The sequence below is a fragment of the Cariama cristata genome, unplaced genomic scaffold (genome assembly GCF_000690535.1).
Source record: "Cariama cristata isolate BGI_N322 unplaced genomic scaffold, ASM69053v1 scaffold10501, whole genome shotgun sequence".
Classification (NCBI taxonomy): Eukaryota; Metazoa; Chordata; class Aves; order Cariamiformes; family Cariamidae; genus Cariama; species Cariama cristata.
The window spans coordinates 21782-42662 of NW_009598735.1; the positions used below are offsets into that span (position 1 = coordinate 21782).

Sequence of the window (20881 nt, forward strand, 5' to 3'; positions counted from 1 at the left end):
ACAATTTCCTGAATTGGAGTCCGATTCAGCAATACTTTCAAGAATGGTTTGGGGATGACTGAAAGTACCTCTCTGGAAAATAAATCTGTTTCCAAGAAGGTCTCCCCGGTCTTGTACCACAGCCCATACACACGTATGTCTCTGGAAAAGCACCTTTCTCCTAATTTAGGTATGAAGACAGATTAAAAGGTGGGCTAGCTTCACACAAACCACTTCATGGCTTGCTTAACATCCAAGAAATGGCTACTTAGACTCATCTTCTCGTGTTTAGAACTCACTATCCGTATATATTTCCTCTTACATACATCACCACTGCTGGATCAGAGTAATGATTGCTTTTAGATCTAAATGAAAATGTTTAAAAGAAATAACATTTTCAACACATTTTCTGCTCTTTAAGACACAGAAAAGGTGAAGGGTTGGAAATGCAAAATATTTTTATTAAAGGAATTGGCAAATTTAAGACTGGTCTGGAAAATTGTGCCAAAAATACTACTTGAAATCCAGAGCTTTATATTAAACCATGATTTTTACTCAAAAATATTTTGAAAGGTTTTTGTTTAGTTTTATGTTTCTGTTGAAAAGCAGAAAATGTTCATAGGAAATTCCATGGGGTTGTTGTTGTTGTTGTTGTTGATGAACTTCAGAGAAACGGTATGTTAACCAGCTCTATCCACCCCCTTTGCATATGACCCAACTGCGCTTGGGTCTGAGGGTTCCCATCGCACTCAACAAGATTAATGTCTTGGGTTGATGACGGGGAGAGGTAACACTGGCCATCACTGTGCCTGTCACCGTAGCTCAGACTCATTCACACCCAAACAGACGCCGCTCGTGTGTCTTTGGCCTCCGTGTTCCCATCGCGTATAGGGTACCACGCTGAATGCCCCTCATTTACGGTGGCAGCACGTGCCAGTTCCTTCCCATCTGGTTCACGTCACAGGAATCCAAACTGTGAGCATCGCTCAGGCTTCCCAGGAGTGCGGCCTCAAAGGTGGCTTCACACAAGTCCAGGAGCTGCTGGAGCTTGGAGCTACCAACCCTTCACCGCCCTGCCCATTTCCCCCGATAACCAGAGTCCCCTACTTTGGAGGTCAGTGGCTTTTGTGTTGCAGTCCCCAAACATCCCTGGTGACCGGGCACGGGCAGCATCTTTCTTCTAGTCAGAGTGCTCAGATAGCCAGGAGGAAAGGGAAAGCAGCAGCTCCTACTGAAGGAGGACAGAAGGAAAATTAGCCACCTGCTGAAGGGGTTCCAGGGCATAGTGTAGTGATTGAAACCCTCAACTAGAAGCCAGGAGGCTTCTTCCATGGTTTTGCCCAATTTCTTTGCTCCTCCCTTCACTCATCTGTTGGAGACACAGATATAAAGTTCTCTGAAACCTGTTTGAGGCAGAGAAGTATTTCTCACCATCCTCTTAAGAGCAACCTGCATGCCTTGGTGGGGCTCCCGGGTTCTGGGGCCAGGGAGACCGGGGCTTGCAGCACAGCTCTGAGCCAGCGGTGGATGAAGGGGAGAGGTGGTGCGGCTGTTCTGTGGGATCGAGGAGCTTATCTACATGGGGAATGCTGTGGAGGGGAGCTGAACCCCTCTTTGCATCCCAGCCTGACTGTAGGGATGAGATGTGAGACCCTCCTCAGCTGGCAGGGCTTTCTGCTCCTCCCACCGCAGGTGGAGCTGCCTGGCTCAGAGTTGGCCAATGCTCGTAGTTTTGGCTTTATCCTTTGCAAATGAAATGAAATAATTCACACAGTGATAGAAATTAGTAGGCACCAAGATAGTCTATGTTGTCACAGGGAATCTGATGAGCAGATTTTGTTACTGCTCTTGGATGTGGCTCCGAGTGTGGCCCACGCCGTTCGCCTCCCTCTTACATTTGGGAACTTCACGTGAAGGAGCAACAGACGTTGCTGTGTCTCTTCCCCCTCTGAATCTCTCTGACACATCCTAATGAAGGAGGATCGCAATGCTTTAAGCTGTCTGTTCATCTTGAGACTTAAGATTTTCTCTTTCGGCTCTCCACTGCGGCCAGTCAATTAAAGCTCAGTTTCACAAATGCATGAAGGTAACACAAGCTGACAGACCCACTTAAATGACTGAAACTCCCTTTTTTTTTTAATTTATTTGTTTTTTTCCTTCCATCCAGTACCTTTTGCTTTCTGCCAAAGCGGTGAAGGCAGTTACAGTGCCATGTTTCAGTGCGATGAAAAGATTTTAGCTTAGTCTCAGTCCCTGTGGTCATCATTTTAGACTGGCAAACAGAAGAGCTTAAGGGATACAGCTGTTGGGGCGGGGGGAGTTAATCCCCAGAACAACACGTAGTGCAAATCCTCATTTCAAAAGCTACTCCTTAAAATTTTGGTAAGGGAAATCCTCGTTTTAGGTTAAAACACAGCCTTGCATCGTTTGCTGCACTCTGCTAGCAGCCTGGCTTGCCTGCTTGTTTAGCTGTTGCTGCCATTAACGGGAGAATAATTTCTTCTCTATACATTCAGATAGATTTTCATGCCTTTCTTAATTATGTCTTGCCAAGGGTAAAAGTTCTGTGAAGCAGTGAGGTTAATGCAAAAATCTGTTGATTCTAACATACCTGACCTGAAGATTCATAAAAAGCCGATAGCAATTTCCCTCCCTCTACCATCATTTAAGAGCAGTCTGAACAACTGGCTTTGGAGATTTATTCCTTATTGTCGAAAGAAATAGAATTGTTATCATGTGCTTTGCTAAATGCGGTGTAGCTCGTGCAAAGCTGGCTCTGCTCAGCAGGGAACACCGCATTACACGCAGAGCAGGCGGAGTTCACTGGGAGGCGAAAATTTGGGGGTGAAGGAGGGAGAGGACGTTTTCTCCTTCGTGTCCCATCGTCCGATTTGTCAGAGTGAATTTTAAGAGCGATGGCTCCAGGTGCTGCGCAGCATTTTCTGTCGTGGAGATGAAAGGTCACTGGATTTCACGTTTCCTGGTAGTGACAGACCGCAGAATTATGGCCCCGAGTTGTTCTTTCTAGTCATTGTGACTCCTCCAGACAAAAGCGTGTCAGCTATTGTTAACTCTCTCCTCTGCGGGATCTAAAACTTGCCTATCGCTGTTAAAATCAAGCTCGTGGCTGCCACCGTCCGTGCTATCCCTCCTGCCCCCTGGTTCTCCTGCAGTTCAGTGAGAACATCCATCCACTCTGCTTACCCCAAAGCCTTTCCCAGCAAAAGTCCCCCATGAGGTCCCCATCCTCCAGTGTCCAAGGCTGTAGCGATCCCTGTGTGGTGTTACTCATACCTCCCCTGGGTCTTCTCGCCTCACCCTGCGCTCTTCATTTCCAAACGTCTGCTTGTCCCTCTCCATAAGTCCATCCACGGCTGCGGGTTGAGCCTCGTTATTGGTGGGACGTGTGGTTTTTAAAGCCCACCCTTGTGCATTGCTGCGAGGTTGCTCTTTGCATATCCTTCAGCCTTTTGGATGTGGTCTGGCTGAGATGCAGGGATGATGGGGATCCCCAGTGCGTCATCCCTTGCATCATTTAATCTGCTTTAATCTGTGACCCAGCTAGATTAAATGGGTTCCTCTTCTTTGCCAGCTCCAAACGATTCTCACCTACTGCTCAGCACAAAGGGAGAAATCCATTGCATTTCACCTTCCTCAGTGCTGTTTGTTCCGAGCCAAAATCTTCTGCTCCCAGCGTGCCCTTTCTGGGAGAGTGAGTAGATGTGCTCCAGCAAGGAGTCCCCAGGTGGCCTTGGAGGTCCTTCTTCCAACGCCGTGCTGAGTTAGTGACTTAGCGACTCGCTGGTCTTTGCCCACTGCTCTAAGGGGGCTCAGCTTCACGCCACTTGTGCGTTTGTCCCCAGTTCGCTGCTCCGTGGAAGAAAAACCAGATGCAATTTCAAATTAGCAGCCTCGCAGCTGCTTGGGGAAAGGCTGGAGGTGAGTGGAGGCAAGGAAAGGGCAGCGCAGGGTTCCCGGTGACCCGTGTTCTCCTAATTTTACAAAGTCCTCCTTCAGAATTGTATCCAAAAATAATCTCGACATTAGCAAAAATTCATCATCATGGGGGATTTTATGGCACAGCTGTGTCGGGGAAATTAATTTAAAAATTCCAATAAAAGCCACAATAGGATTGTTAACTTCTTCTCTTCTCTAAAGTGTGAAATTCTTTTCAGAGCATTTCAAAGGCGCCTTCACCCATTTACACATACATTAATGCAATTGCTAAAATAGACTTTGCCTTGGCACTTTCATTTTCTTGAGGGATGAACAGAATAAGCATTATAAATTTCTGTTTTGGGGTCCGGTTTTGCTTTTAATTTAATTTTTGTTGCCACCAATCCTCAACAAAAGAATTTGTTACCCAACAAGACAGATAAAAGCTAACGTGTCCACAATGAAATACTTCCTGGCAAGTGTGCTTAATCACGTTAGCGTGGGCTTCTGGAGACATTGGTGATGAAATACTGGGTAGCAGGAAGACGTTTTGTAGATAATCTGTCACTGAGTCTTTAATTAAAGTTTTAAATTATCACAGTTGATACAGATTTCAAAGTAAAGAGTCTGATCCACACACAAGTGAAAGATCCCTTTGACCTTCAACAGATTTTACCTTGGTAAAATAGCATGTATTCAGACAAAGCTCTTACCAGTGTTTATTGTAATATGCTATAAATATTAATAATTCCATACAAATGTCTTCATCTTTGAGGGCATGAGGAAAAAAAAGCAAGTAAATAATAATTTATTTCCACGCATATAAAGCCACATTTTACCTAAGCTTCTCTCTTAATTTATGGAGAATATAAACTCGCTGCTCATTATTTCTCTGTTTGAGTTAATTTGAAATAAGCATTCTGCACCCCAGCCTGTTCCTTCTGTAACACAGCATGTTTTGCCCAGAAAACCCCTGAGGATTTTCCCAGCCCGTCAAAGCCGAGGGCAGCCTTTCCTTTAGCAAACAAATACACGTTACACGTGTCCCTAAGTGAATTTTGCACGCCACTGTGTAGAACAGCACCCGAGGGCTGACCTTCGAGGCTGCCTTTTCCTAGCAAGAGGTACGTAGAAATGCATTTTTCTAAGCAGGAGATTTTTTGAAGTCCCCAAGGGCCAAAGGGGTGTCCCTTCAGAAAAGCTCCGCTGTGGACAACGGAGGGACTTGGTGCCAGAATATGGACAGGCAGCCCCCAAGCCAGGCTGTTCCCATCCTGCCCAGCCACACGCCGGGTGAAAATTGGTTCAGGAACTTCATTTACATTCATAAATTAAGCAGAGTTAATACAGATTACCACTCGGATGGGTAGACCTCCCAGGAAAATCTAGGTGCCACAGAAAGAGGTGTTGGCGATGCAGTCAATGAACAGGGCTCTTGGGAATCAGAGAGACAACCAAATCGATGCCCAGGGGTTGTCTTGGGGGGCAATGGGATGTGTTTATTTTGCAAAACCCTTGGGATTTTGGGGGACAAAAGGCTCCATATAAATGTAAATTATTTATTGTATTTTAGGTGAAGGTAATGGATTAACAGTGCAAGTTGTTAACCTGTATTGACAAAAAGAAATTTCCCACATGGTCTCTATTGTTCCAAATTATCGACTGTCTTGAAAAGTGCCAAGATTTTAATACCGAATAATCCAGTGCCTGGATATTAAGTTACCTGTGCTTTATTGCATAAGTATAGCTTGTTATTTATACGCAAGATGTGGATCACTGAATCTCCAGGTCATTGTTTTGGAAAGCATCTGCTTCTAGCGTGATCAGTGACAAAAAAAAAAAATAAATAATTAATGACGTGTGGAAAAAAATTACTGAAAGTTTGAGGAAAAAAACGAAGGTTATGGGTAGAGGATGTTTTGTCTGCCATTTGAGTATACGCAGCTGTTGCAGGATAAAGATGACCCAGAAAATGTGGCAAGAGGATGAGAGAAGACTTCATATTCATTTACTTTATGGAAAACAGTGGTTTGCAGCCATGGGGAAATTCCTTTAGAAAAAACAACTAAATAAAATTCCTCTTCTAATTTATTTCAGGAATTCCTGAAATGGCCAGATTTTAAGATTGCAGTTAAAACCCCTTCAGTCAAAGTCTATGCAATATGCTGATTGATTGTGCAAATGCAAGTTGAATGTGACCAGCCAAGACGAAGATGTATCCCCCACGCCGGACTTTGCTGCACTCCACGATCCTCTTCATAGGTCCCGGAGACCGAAGCCGGTAGCGTAGCATAGCCGCATCACCCTTCGTTCTTGGTGGATGAAGGTACATGGTAGCCAGCCAGCTTTTTGGGCACTCAGTTGACCTCACCACCCCCACCACCCCCCATTCAGATGTCAGGTGGAGGGGTCACGGGAAGGACCTGCTCCTCTTCGGGCAGCGCTTGCCCCGTGCCTGGGGGCTGGTGGTTGTTTCACAGCTGACTCCTTAGCGCTGCTGTGCTGATGCAGAGATGCCACCCCAAATCAGGAGTCGTCTTCCATTTTTGCAGAACCTGTAGAAGCCACCTTAACGTTGCGATGACAGAGCCCGGTGCGCCGAGGCTTCGTGGCCAGCTGTGAAAATCAGCGGTTTTGGAAGGTTGAATGCAAAAGAAAATCTTTGAGACTACAAAGGATGCGTTTTTGATCGTTTGTCGGCTAACATTCTTTGTGTTTACCAGCAGGAGTGTAAACTGTGGTGCCCTGTTAGCTCAATTAAAGGAGTGATTTGATTACCAACAGAGTTAAGAATGGATTGATTTAAAAGCTGGTAGAAGATCAAGACTGAAAACAAGGCGGTATATTTGGGCTAGGCTGTCACCGACCTGACAAAATACTTCAGTACTTGCTTTACTGTTCCTTGAAAAAAAGAAGTCATTTCACTGAAATTGATTTTCAGTGGAGCTCGTTCACCTCCATCACTTCGGGCCAAGTGGTTAAAGGCACATAGATGCCAAACTTGCTGATGAGAGTTAGGTACGGAAGCATCTGTCAAGAGCTAGCCCCTCCGTCACTTTTGGAAATGTCACGCGGTGGGATTATCCAGATGCGTAAGTGCCCTGCTGACTCAAGACTCTGTCCTGTTCCCTGTGGGCACAGCTGCTGGAAGAGTCATCTAGTAACGGTGAAAAGCTTTGGAAAGGTATATAGAGGTTAAACCTTCCAAAATTAGCCATCCTGGTGCTGGGTAGCATCAAGGAAAGCTGAGTTGAATCTGCCACCTCCTGAAGTTTAGAAGAAGGAGAGACTAAAAGAGGCAAGGGAGAGGAAGAGCCTTTAGAGAACAAAAAAGCCACGAACTGAACAGCGCTTAATGTGATTAACTCTATCACACAGCTCAGTGCTCACACAAAGCGGTAGCTGCTGGACTGTGTAGCGTCAGAGTGACAGGGACGCTGCCGGGAAAAGCTCAATTCAAAGAGTGCTGTGGTAGGGAGCCAGCGGGACAGCAGCCCCTTCCGACCCGACGTGTTCATCTGCACGCTTGCGGGTCAGCTAATGCTTCCCAAGCATTTGTGGTCTCTTCCTCTGCCCAGGAAGCAAGAAAAGGATAATTCACATATTAAACAAGGCAGGAGAAGGCTCTGCCAGACAGCCGACTGCCAGGCAGGAGCTGAAAGCCGCCATCCTGAATTTATACCCCAGGTCCTAACCATGCTTCCACCCCAGCAGAGTTCAAAATTAATGTCTGCGGGCACCCTAAAGAGAAGGGTCAGGGAGGATTATGAGAAGCCATTTGTTGGATGGGACTTGCTCCAAAGCTCTCATTAAGCGGACACAGCTCACCGAGATGTGGGAAACACGTTACATGGTCTGCGTTGCTCTTTAAACTTGGAAATATTTATGAAGAAGCATCTGCTCATCGGTGATTGTTTCCCCTTGGGAAAATGTTGCTGAGATTTGTGTGCACAAGCCTATGGCAGTGGTAGTTCAAGATCCATTATCATCATGATAGTATAGTGTAGGGGAGAGGGCGGGGTTGGGGGTTTTGGGGGGAAAAAGTTCCTGGGTTCAGGTTGGGAAACCAGGTCCCTTTTGCAGAACACAAGCAGCCTGGGCAGTACCGAAATGAAAGCAGGTGTAGTGTTGCTGTTCCTCACTTGATCACATTCTTGGTGTAAGGTAAAAGACCAAGAGTGACGTTATTATCCAATTACGTTCCTGTAAACCATTTTGCTGCAAGGGAAGCCTCAAGCCAACTCCTGACTCCGTGTCGCTTGGTGTAACGCCGGCAGCGTTGTTTTACTCTGATCTGCTCCAGCTGAGGATCTGACCTGCAAGAGCTGATAGCTCTGGGTGACTCACAGGCAAATTGCAGGAGCCTGGGGTGTTTTGCATGGTCAGGCTTTCTAAAAGGATTAGAGATGGGTTTGCTTTTGCTGCTGTAGAAGGTTGGGATTATTAAGCATATCTGTATGAGAAGAGTGGCAGACACTGTCTTCGTCTATTTCTAATTTAATGAATGTTTAATGCTTCTTTTATTGGAACCTACATATATGTAGAGTAGAGGACTTTAACAAGGGGTTGACTTATGTCAAATAATTGGTGTTTGAGCTGCTCCTTTTACATGAAATGCAGACTTTACAGAGCAAAGAGACTGTAGTGAAAATATGAATTAAAGATTAGAGCTAAGCAAGTCTGAGAAAACTTAGAATTAAAAAAAGGCACTTGGACGTTTTCTCCTCCCACTTCCTTTCCTTCCCTCCACCTTTTCTATGTCTCCATCCTCTCTGCTTCTTTGGTAGGGTCCTACATTTCAGCCGCAGCCTTCTGTCTCTTCTACACCTCCGCACCTCCGCGAAGGAAATCAGCGCAGTAATCTCATTCGGGGTATTACTGTGTGTTTGCACATCATCCTAGCCTCTTACGCTTGCCAACTCACCAATCGGTTCAGCTGGAGAGACTAAAAAGTATTTTTAAGGTGTGTTTTTCTTCATCTCTATCCTGATTTGCTGATGGAGTGCATCTCCTGGGCAGAATGAAAATAAGTGCAAGTTCGGTGGAACCGTTTGCCAGAGGGACCCACAATTTGTTACAGCGTGCCCGGGTGAGGGTGAAAGAACGTTATTTATGGGTGGTGGTGATACTGCTGTGTGACAGTGGGTGAGCTGTGCTGCCTGGAGAAGGTTCCTGTAGGACAGGCTCCAGGCTGGTACGGTGCCAAGACTGTCATCAGATATTGCCGGTCCCTGTTGCCCAGAGATGCTCTTCTGCCCGTAAACACCAGCGTCCATTTCCTTCCAGCACCTTGGCCAACCCCTCTCCCTCCCAGTTTGCGGTCTTTGTGCTCTGGCTTTCCATGAGTGCTTTCAGCTCTCAGCGCAGGTCTACGAGCTCAACACCCGGGCATCGCTCCTGCAGCAGGAGGCTTTTCTCGCCTCAGTTCCTGCAGCACAGGTTGCAAAGAACTTGGCTGGTTAGGGAGGTAGTTTCTTGCTTTCTGTGTTTGTGCTTAGAAAACCCTTCTGCAATGTTGATCTGGATTAATACCTAAGACTGAAGAGCTTAGGCTTGGTCATCAGCAAATAAAAGCCCAGTGGAAAAGAGGAGAGGATGTTGCTTTCTTTGCTTTGGCTGGTTGGGTTGGTGTGATTCGGTTCCTCCCACCTCTGGCCATATTGTTACGGCTAAATAAAAGGGCTGGGCAGAGAACTCGCCCATGGGACCCTGATTGTTAGCACTTTGTAATGGGTGGCACACCGAAGTCGCAGCAGTCAGCCGGTGCTGGTTTGGGTGCTCCACTGCCCAGCTGTGTCTTCACCGCAGCCCCGAGGCACGTACAACACCCTTGATGCTCAGGGAGCACCACCTCGATGGGCTGCAGGGCTGCTCTCCTGCCAGCTCAAGCAGTCCAAAGAAAGGCACACAAAATAATTACGTCTTAGGATGAAGAGGGGACCTCCTGGGGCTTGGAGGAGGTCCATGGAGAAGCGCCGGGTGGTGTGGATGTGGCCGGTCTTTGCCACATGGCGTTAGAGCCAGAGGAGAGTCTCATGCCCCATTTTATTTAGTTGTATGGGTGCGCTCTCTGGGTCCCTCCGCAGGAAAAGCTGCCACTGCTCTCTTACCCCGTATCAGTTTTGTCTCCAGAAGCACAGAGCCACCAGGAGACTTTGTGCGTAGAGACCTGAGGTGCAGAGCTCACACCTAGAGTAGGGACTGGGGCGGAGAGGAGGCAGGGAGGAGGGCAGTGGTGCACCCCAGGTGATACAGTAGGTCATGAGCAAAGACAGTGACGCCCTGAGGTCCTCCTAACTTCTGTGTCCTGAGGACATACTGCTTTTCTGCTGGGCTGAAGGAACCTGTCCTTTGGGGTGTAGGTGTGGACTAGGTGGGTCTCATTGCAGAACATGGTCACTCTTGGCAACCCTGTGTAGGCATGCCTGTATTCCTTATCAGTTCTTTTGGTGCACAAGTTCTTGAAACTTTAAAACAGTAAAAATCGGAATTTGTTCATGGTAGAAACTCAAAAAAGTCAGGCTAAAACCTCTTCAGAACAGTACAGAAAACACCGCAGACTGGCAGTCCTGCCTAACGGAGTTTGAAATCTGCCCTGTCTGTGATGACCTCAGGATGTAGATGATTTAATTGTATGTATGATTTAACCTTATTCTTGCACAAAAGATTCTTCCTTCTCCTAGGAAAGTGGAAAAGCAATCAAAGCTCCCCTTAGGTATCCCGGAGCTCCTTCATCCTCATCACACTTATTCTACACCGTGTAAGCAATATTAGATTTCTAGTCCATGGAGGGTCCCCAGGTTTCTTCTTTTCAGGTAAACTCTAGGACTGAAATAATTGCAACAAGGAATTCAGTTAAGTAGTTTTAAGGAAAAAAAACTAGAGGTGGACCAGTCCCACAACTGATGTAAACTGCTATAACTCATCTTACATCAACTAAGCCACATTTCTATCCCAGTTAAAAATGTTCTGTGCCTGGTAGTGCTGGTAGGGAAGCTCATGTTTGTTAGAATAAATGGAGCAGGAGCTGATGTACCGAAAGAAAATACTGATGTCCTGCACAGGGGTCTGTTGGGAGAAGTGGGCCTGTGTGAAGATGGGCACACAAAGTTCTCCCCGACCTTTCAAAGCTCAGACTTTTTTCACTGCAGCTGGTTGAGAGTATTTGAAGAAGATGGGAATATGTTGGTCAGAAAATGCTGACTCACTGAAACGTCCCCGGGAAAAAGGCCAATTATAGCAAACTCGCTGTTTTTACATTAAAAAAGGTCAGGGAAAAAAACCTTGAAATGATCAAATGCCCCATTTTAATGCTTTCAAAACGAACTGACTCAAGTCTGGGAGGGTGAAGGAGGTGATATGGTTTTGGATGTAGATCTTTATTTTATAATTTGGAGCATTTCAAATAGGGAAGACAGAAATGAAGGGGCTTTTTGCCTGATGGATGATTTCAGACAACCTGCTCTGATTTTTATTAAAACCAAAAAGCGTTTGCGCCTTTGACGTTTTCTCTCCATTTGAGTGAGAGAGAAGTAGCAGAAATAGCTCCGGCTGCAATGGGAAATGTCCTTCCCGCTCAGGTCTCACCCTCACCTGGGTAAGTAGTCAGGCCCAGGATGGGACTAAAATACTCCCCTGGGGTCAGATGCCTTTGGGGTCACCGCCTTCCACACCTGACGGGTGAGGGCTGCCGGCACCCGGCGCTTCTCAGGAAACCCTCCGCACCTTGCAGGATCAGGCCCGCAGACTTCGCTGGTTGCAGAACAGCACCTTGAATTGGACTTTCTCATCTGATACTGAAATGCACGGGAAATGTCAGGAGGCGCAGGTGGAAGAGCCATCGTTCGATATTGCTTCGGTACTCCGGAGTCCCATTAGTCAGTGCGTTTGCCTGGTTTCTGGCTTGTGAACCAAAATACCAGCGTGCTTTTGTGCCATCCCCTCGCAGCTCTCACCGCATAGAGAAAGGACGACAAAAAGGAGTAAATAATGCCCCGCTCAGCTCCTCGGGCTGCGTCTGAGCAGAGGCTGGGGAACGCGCTGCAGCCAACGTGCAGCGTTTCAGTGCCGAGCCGGCTCAGTTCACAAGTCAAAGGCTCTGATTTCATGAGGGCTGAGCCAACGTTGGGTATTCCTTCCAGAAAAGCCTCGTTCTCTGATCTCTGACTCATCGCAGCCACCGCTGACGTCCAAGGGACTCCTTCGGCATGAGGATTATTCATCTGAACCGGGTCCACAGCAGCATCCAATGCGTCATCCCTTATCTCCCCGCAAGCAGAGGCCAGCAGTCGCACGGGCGGTGTGGGCAGCAGCCCCTTCCCGATGGCACGGCAGTCGCAGACCTGCCGGCTGGGTTACGGATCAGGGCAGTGGCTGCCAGCTATTGATGAATGAATTTAGCTTGGTTTTGTTCGACACGCTGTGGTTGATGTGCGTGAGGCTCTGATACCCTCGCTGTGCTACAAGGAAAACATCGAGAGAGAATTTTTGGTTACTTTTCAAGCTATGTCAAACCAAAAAGAAATGTCTTACAGGAAATGTCAAATGGTAATTATTAAGGACTTGGAGAACTGTGATTAGAAATGGAAACCTGTCCACAATAGTAACAATTAGATATATTTGCTATGTTTTGCACGGAAACCACATTTTTTTTCTTGGCTACATTCATGCCTCCCCGGAGAGCAAATGCAGTGTGATGCAGTTTCTGAGACTGGTGTAAACTGGCCTGGCTGCCTTGCTCCAAGGGAAACACCCGTGTTTTTTCAGCAGCTGAGGATTTGTCCCCCGCCCCCTCATTTGTCCTAACAGCTCGACAGTCAAGTTGTCACAAGCAAAAAATAGCCAGGACCAGCTCCTGCGCCCACGTAAGCTGACCTCGCGCCCTCCAAACCAAGGGATGCTGCTGCCATTGCCCCTTGGGACGAGCAGCGAAGTTAGGTCCTCCCAGGGGGCATTGCTCTGGGAAGGGAGCTTGTTTGGCTGGGCTAGGAGGGTCTGCACACCCCTGCGGCATTGCTGTTCTGCCGCCTTTGGTTTGCTGCCAGTTTTTGCCAAAAAAGATCTTGCCAAAATCTGAGTAAGGGACTGAGAAACACAGAGGGGCTGTGCTTGGTTCAGCTGTCCCGGTGCTCGCTGTGAACCTCCCAGAGCCCCTTCTTGAACAGTTTTACCCGTACTTGAGGGAATTCCCTTCCCAAGTGGTCGCTTGGGTTTCCCAAGTGGGTCAACCCATGAAATAAAGGTGATTACTTTTCTTTACAGATCTAGCCTAACTTATATCTATGAATCTAAAGGCTTGAGGAGTGGTGATGGAAGGGGAACAGCCTTGAAGGAAGGGATTATAAACCCCCCCCAACAAACCAGGACTTTCCTTACTCCTCTGTTGCACGCAGTAGTGTTTTTTTGCCGTTTGCGTTGCCCCTTCTCCCCTGCTTATTTTCTCCGTCTCAGGGAAGCGCTGCCTGTGCTCTCACTCCTTGACTTCACGTGTGGTCAAGCAAGAAGTTCCTCTCCTAACCACAGGTTAAACAAAGTGCCGCAGCTATCCTGTAGCCAAAGACGAGATTAGAGGAGCCCACCGGCTAACTGGGAGCAGCAGCAGTGACCACGTTTGGCAGGTTCACGTGGGATGCTGATAGGCACCGAGACAGCCTGCGCCCAGCAAATAGGCCGGGCTCTCGCAGCCCCGTGGATGTGCCGGGGTTTCAAAGCGGTGTGTGCAAACTTTTCCTTGTTGGAATAGGGTTTGCCAGATGTGAAGGTGATCACAGAATCACAGAATGGTTTGGGTTGGAAGGGACCTTAAAGACCACCCAGGTCCAGCACCCTTACCACAGGCAGGGACACCTTCCACCAGACCAGGTTGCTCAAAGCCCCATCCAACCTGGCCTTGAACACTTCCATGAAAGAGAATCTGTGATGGCCGTGAAAGGTTCTTATTCTCTAGAAGCGGAAGAAATACCATATTTAAAGAGTATTTTAGAAATCGAGGGCTTTGTTTCTGCAGTCATGGAAATCACAAGATATACAGTGATGCTCGAGGTGCGCCAAGGAAATCAGTGCATTTTGTCTTCCCAACTGAGGGTTGGCCTTTCTAGGCACAGCCTGCTCTGGTACACGAAACGTTGGCACGGGGAAGTCTGCAGTAAACCAGGAATTGCGTGTGCTAGTTGAATATAGACTCCTTGGTGGGGCCAACCCAATAGTTCTCCATCGCTATAGGCATTAATAGGCAGGTCACTGCCGTGGGGGGTCAGCAAAGGGGCTACGTATCCTTCGCTTTCTGTTTTCCACTTACCTGTTGGGAAAAATAAAGAAAATCCCCTACGTAGCTTCATTATGTCCAAAACGTTCCCAACTGGTCAGGTCAAAGCGGCAGCCAGTCTGGTGGTGCTTGCAGGCATGGCAGCTTTTAATAAGGTGTTATTGCTGTCCTCGTGGGGTCACCTACACCCCTGTCTTTCAGCGTGACCCCCTGCTGCCGTCCCGTTGGGAGGAGGTAACGTCTTGGCGAGGGGCTAGCAGGGAGTCTGTGACCCCTCGCCTACAGGAAGGAGCCTTTCTGGCAGGTAGGTAATCCTGACAAATGATGCAGGCACCACGTCCCTGGGCGGCATCGGTAGCATGTCTGATACACCGTAGTGTGTAGTTGTGCGTTTCACCCCGCGGTCGCTGAGTTCCTACAGTTCTTAGCTGAAATCTGCTGCCATGTCGAGGATTTTGGCTGTGCACCCCAGGAGGGGATCTCCAGGGCAGAGCAACACCCCACATTTGGACCTCGGTAGCCGCGAAGTCACGGTTGCTACTTTAACTTCTTAATGCAGACAGGCAGCCCACATGTTAGAGGTGACATTTCCCTTCTTTTTCTGTTTCCAGATCAATCAGTGCCAGCGGGAAGCCCGTTTTTTTGGTCCCCTTCGTGTCATCCTGCCCCTAAGGTTTCACAGGACTCGTCCTGATTTTTCTCCCAAAATTTTCTAGCTAAGAAATATCTTCAATAAAGACAACAGAGTTTATTCACTGGCTTTGGCAATCACTTCATGGCCCAGGGAAGAAGGATGCAAAAGAAGGAGTCAGGGGGGCTAAATAGATGCTGTTTGCTCTCGAAAGCAGGCGCTGGAGGTTTACCCAGCCCTGGCTTGTGCTCTCTGTAAATATTTCGTCTCGCTGGCTGACGGCTGGCTTGTGATACGGCGCTCAGCAGCCCCGTTCTGCAACGTAAGTGCTGGGCGCATCGATAACCTGCCGTTCGTTACGGAGTGGGGTCGGGCTGCCCAGTGGCAAAAGGCGGCTCCCAGCCAGCCAAGCGGGACTGGCCGCTAGCGACGAAAAGCCCCCAGCCTCATATTATCACTTGGCACCATAATTGGTGGCTTTTAATTAAGGCAGAAGGCAATCGGTTGCAGAGGGCGCGGGAGGGGCAGGGATGCTGGGAAGGATTGGCTGTGGTCTAAATAAGATGCCGGTGGGAGGAAGAAGGGAAGGCGTACGCAGCGACGGTGCCCGGTGTGACAGCACAAAACAGATTTTATTTAGACAGCGGTGCCCCTCCTTTCCCCCTGCTTTTTTCCAGTGAGTACAAAAAGGGCCAAAAATAAACCTCCTTGGGCCCCACTGCAGCATCTCAGCTGCGGTAGGGAGGGCATCTGTCTTGAAAGCGCTGGGGCGATGCTGTCTTCAAAACAAACATTTCCTTGGCTTTCTTCTGAGATTAAAACCCTTTCTGAGAGAGCGATGCTGGTTATTACAGCCCTCTGGATGCTGACTTTCTCACTGCAATGGCTGCGGAGGAATAAAGAGGAGAAAAAGGGGAAGGAAAAAAAAAAAAGGCAAGGGGAAGGAATGCAAAGCCAAACTAGCAGAGTAACTTCTGGCGTTGGCAAGTTTTCATCTTCCAAGGTCAGCCCTGATTTCATTTGGAGAATGCTTTGCTCTTTTTAGCAGTTTTGGCTATGGCAGCCGTACGTACAAAGGACCATCTGGAAACCTGTGCCCAACTTCAGCAAGCGTTAACATCGAGTTGCCCTCAGCCCGCGTTTGCTCGCTGGCTGCAGCGGCTCCGTGTTGAGCTTCCGCTCGTATCCCCAACAGGGCAGGGAGTGGGTACAACTCTGTGTGGCGAAGTCAACCATCTTTTTTTTTTTACTGCCTGTAGTTGTTGAGCTCAGCTTTTGTTACGTGCATTCAAGAGTACAAGAGCCTGTTTCATTTTCCAGATTAGAAAATGCTCAGAGGTATAATCAGGTCCTTCCACAGTATTTAATTATCCATAATTAAAGGCATCTACACAAAGCACCAGATTTTCAAAGACTATTCTTGTGTTACATTGCTAATGGATTAAGTAATTAATTGGCATTGAAAAAATACAATAGGAAACATCAATCTTTTAAAGTAAAACATTTTTTTTAGGCGTTTTATAAAATCATTAACTTGTATCAGGTCAGTAGCTGTTCTAATGTCTAAATCCCCCTTCTGGCTTTAAAAAAATTTCTGAAGGAGAAAACGAACGCAGGAAAAAAACAAGGCAGGGAACACTTGCTAAGGAGTGTGGAAACACTCAGAAATGGGGAATTTGATTTGGAAGTCGTTGTCCATCACTTTGCTGCTCTGTCCCGCAGTTCCTTCCCCCTGCCCATAAGGTCTGAACCAATTTCCATCACATTTGAGAACACAGTTTGCAGCCTCAAACCTGTCATGTTCCTCCAAGTTTTGTTAAAAATAGTTGTCTGCTGGGTTTAGTTTTAATAACCCGCGTCCCCTCAAGCAGGGCACTGCCTCTGTGCCTCAGTTTCCCCTGTGCACTTCCCTGCCCCATGGGCATGCTGTGATGATAACAGGCTCTTGATTGCGAGCCATTTGGATACTGGGGTACCACCAAGACCAGAGAGTGAGTAGTAGTTTCATCTGGTAATTAAGTAATGAAAACAGACTGGCAGAAGGAGTAACGAAGCATTCTGAAAATTTGAGGGGAAGGGATGCAGAACCACATATATCCACCATAAATTTTCCCCAGCCTTTCGTCATTCCTAGCTGCTACCTTACAGTGCAAAATAACTTTCTTGTCCTGGCACATCAGCATAATATCACATGGCATCTGCCAGAGTATAAAAGCCCGCAGAGACTGGGGTAATGCATTTTGCAGTGGCACCCAGCATTATTAGCAAAGGAAAAGGTGATCCTTTTCCATTTGATGATTTCATTAAATGCAACTATTCACATGCAAAACCAGCACCGCTCATTTTATTTTTATTAGCAATCTGTCTCTTTGCATGGCACCATCAGAAGGCATTGTGGCAATGCCATGGATACCAGTAAATTCAGGTAGCGGAATGGGAAGAGCAAACTCTGGGGACAAAACGTGGATTAAAGCTGCTTCTGCAGCTGTTGGAGAAATCGGGGCAGGTCGCAGCGGAAGGGTTTAGGAGCCTGTTTCTTCCAGAAGCACCAACCTCTGCATGTCTCATCTGTCCGTCAGACCAAGGTGTGCCCCTCCTTGCAGTGGTTTGCTCTCCCCATGTGTGCCCTCGCCATCCATCGATCCTGCCCTGCTCCTTCCTCCTCCTCCTCTTCCCTCAGGAGCTGCAGATTTCGGCACAGCATCGCCGTGTCTTGTCTCTCTAACGCCGAGCTTATCATCGCTTGCTTGGGGTGGGGTTGGAGGGGAGGTGTTTTCTCAAGTTTCTTTTTCCGTGTCCCAGGCAGGTAATTAAATTCCCCAAACAAATTAAGAAATTATGCTTCTGCCATTGTGGTTATTCCCTTTCTCGGGGTAATCAAGCGTTCGTGCGGATTTGCGTAGAAGTGGGAGCTCTGCCACTGCGGCCCAACCTGAATTTATACGGATGAAAAACAGGCAAATCCAAAGGCCGATGCCACCAGGCTATGTTAAACACCCTCCAGAAGAGCCCATCCTTTGACTGCAATGGGAACCTTTGGTGACTGACTTTTAGCTTTTATACACATATATGTTCATTAAATTCACCTTTCGCTTGGGTCTTCCCTGCCCATGGCCAGTCGTTTCTCTGTCTGTCTTTGTGGAGGCCAGGAGGCTGGGGAGCGGTGGTGAAGACCGTGGAGGCCAGGAGGCTGGGGAACGGTGGTGAAGACCGTGGAGGTCAGGAGGATGGGAATGGTGGTGAAGACAGCCGGAGATGGGCTTGCTGTGTCACACAAAATTGGGTTCTGCTCAAAATCGGCAGCAGAAAGCCCAACAACTCAAACACAAGCCAAGAGTAGAAAGAAACCGTTTCAGCAGCAGCTCTCTTCTTCCATGAAAACTTTTTGCTTTACTTTGAAGTTCCATTTCTAACACAATCCCATGTTCAAAACCTTCGTCAGAAAAATCTGTCACCAGTTTAAAAAAAAAAAAAACACAACCAAAACCGGGACCATGCTGATGCTCTCAAAGCGTCACATTTCATGTCACAGCAGTGGGAAGGCACAAAGGTATTTTTCTACCAATTGAGACGTTCCCACAGTCAGCCGGATTATGATGAAGCTCTGTTTTTGAGACAGGAGCTGAAGGTTCATCCTGAGCGTGTGGTTTCCCGCGGCTAAAGAAACGCTTCTTCCCCTTGGCAAGGGGTTTGTGCAGAGGTTTACTCATACCAACAGGCGACCATTGCAATGTGCGTGGGGGTACGACTGTCGTCGTGCATTAACCACTGTAGTTTCATTATCTAAAGGTGGGTTGGGTTTTCAGTAGAGTGCACATCTAAGTGCACAACTCACCTAAATGTCCAGTAATCCTGGTTCCCCCCCACAACCGCCCCCTGCTTCCGTTGTGCTTTTTTTTCCCCCCCCCCTCCTGTTTTATACAAAATTAGCACAGTCACAGTTTCCACTTCATTTATGACTGATATGAAAAAAACCTACCTCATAAAACATCATGCACAGCTGTAGTGGCCAAGTTAGATTCAATTCTGGCTTTATATTGCGTTGACGTGCAGCCAGCTCTCTTCCATACATCACCTGTGATTGCAGTTAAGGATGAAATACTGTTTTAATTCTTACACCAAATGTGGGGGGGTTTTTCTGAAGAAAAAAAGATATAAAAATGTTAAAATGGGCCATAAAAATCCTTACATTTTCACACAGAGCACAACCAAGAGGTGAGTAAGTTGGCTAAAAGCTCAAAAGACCCGGAGAAGAAGTCCCAGTTGTTATTCTTTTGTTGTTAACCTTCACCTTTGAATGGAGATACCCAGGCAGAGAGCAAAGACCTGGTATTTCGGTAATTGAGGGCTATTTTGCCACTTGCTTCCCTAGGTCAGGGTTTCCCCTCACGTCTGCATGGACAAAGAGCTCCTGCTGCCCGATGGAGCTGCTGCTCCCTGCCCGGGTGCGAGGACGGTGCCTTGGGAGGTTCCCCGCCACCGTTGCAGTGGGCAGGGTGGACATCCAGCCAAGGTCCCGGCTCAGTTTGCCGCTCTGCATCCCAGTTCCTTTCTTGGGTGACCGGGGAAATACCGGCTATAAGGGCACGATCGCCTGGACTGAGCCTGTCCCATGGCACGTGTTGTCCCATGGCTGCTCTCGGGACCCAAGTTGAAGGCAGCAGAAACACAATGTCACGTTATATATATACGCCCTCTGCCTGTGTATTTCTTCACTTAAAGGTTTAGTCTCTGGAAGGTCCAACTTTTCCTCCCTTTGGCTGTTGATTTTACCAGTAACATTGTTAGCTGATGCAGTATTTTAATGATGGGTTTATTAATTGATTTCTTTTCAATTAACCTATTTGATACCAGCTCTAAAAAAAAACCAAAACCCACCACTTCACCTTCTTTGCCATGCTTGAATCATTAAAAGAATTAATGTACCTTCGGCGCTGTTGGAGTTCATTTTGGGAAATATCTATTTAGACAACTTTTTAAAAGCCTATTACTTACCTGAAAGGTTATAATGACCTAGGAGTAGCTTTCATTGCCTGCAATTAAAATCTACCTGTATATTTTTTTTTAAATCTATGGTATTCTGCCAAAGCTTTATGCTGTCTGCAAAGAGATTTTTTTTTTTTTTAGAGCTAATCCTTTTCATTTGGTCAGGTAAATGTTGAAACATGCATTTCTCTCTTAATAGATGGTTATTGGTGTCTTTGAGGTGTTTTCCTTCTTCAACCTTGAACGTACACAGTAAAAATCGGGTTTAAAAATGCTGGTTTATATGCACAGTGTCTGCCTGTGCAATGCCGAGCATCTTGCCTGTGCGGGGTTTTTTTACCATAAGCTAAACTTTTCGGTGCTGATTAAGGTATTTGCACACGTAGAGCCTTTTAAAATGAAGAGGAATTTGGTGTGGAAATCCCATAGGTGACTTTGAAAATGCCAACCTGCATTTTACATTAAAAGAGAGGGGGAAAAAAACCTTATATGTAAGGCTAGGTCTGTCGCCCTGCAGTTTGCTCTTCTGCTGTCTGCGAGGTGATGCTGAGACGCGCCGTGCGTTGGGTCCTCCCTGACTTTGGTGGCAGGGGTTCGACTTCAATGCTGCCCTCCATTCGGGTGTCTTATTCAATCAGCAGAGTGGGTGAATGATTATGAATTTGATATGAGCTATTAATTTGCACTGCAGCAATGCCTAACCCTGCGGGTCAACCGTCCATAACCCGCCACTGGATGAGAAACCCAGTAAAATGGGGAAACTGGGGGTGGAGGTTTTGCAGGGAGTTCAAAGTGCACTCTAATGCGCTCCAAGCTTTATTTCGGCACACTCGGGATCAGAAACAGAGAGGCTGGATGCATGGGCATGGGGGAAATGCCCATACGATGGGGCTAATACCCCTAATCTAAAGCAGCGGGAAACACACTGCTTGCTGTGTTTTCTTCAGCGTGCCCAGATCAGTTTTATGAGATTATCTGCCCTAGTCTTGGATAGATAAAAACTGATTAAAAAGATTCATTCTCACAGTTGAGACTCCTGGTAGTTTATTATCATCTCTCAACGCACAATATTCATGCTGGAGAAA

At 47.2% G+C, this 20881-nt stretch overlaps 1 protein-coding gene across 1 annotated transcript in view; it reads left to right on the forward strand.

The window, feature by feature from the left end:
- Positions 1-20881, forward strand: part of VWC2L (von Willebrand factor C domain containing protein 2-like) — a 56886-nt gene that overhangs the window by 19271 nt on the left and 16734 nt on the right. The gene's annotated exons all lie outside the window — the stretch shown is intronic.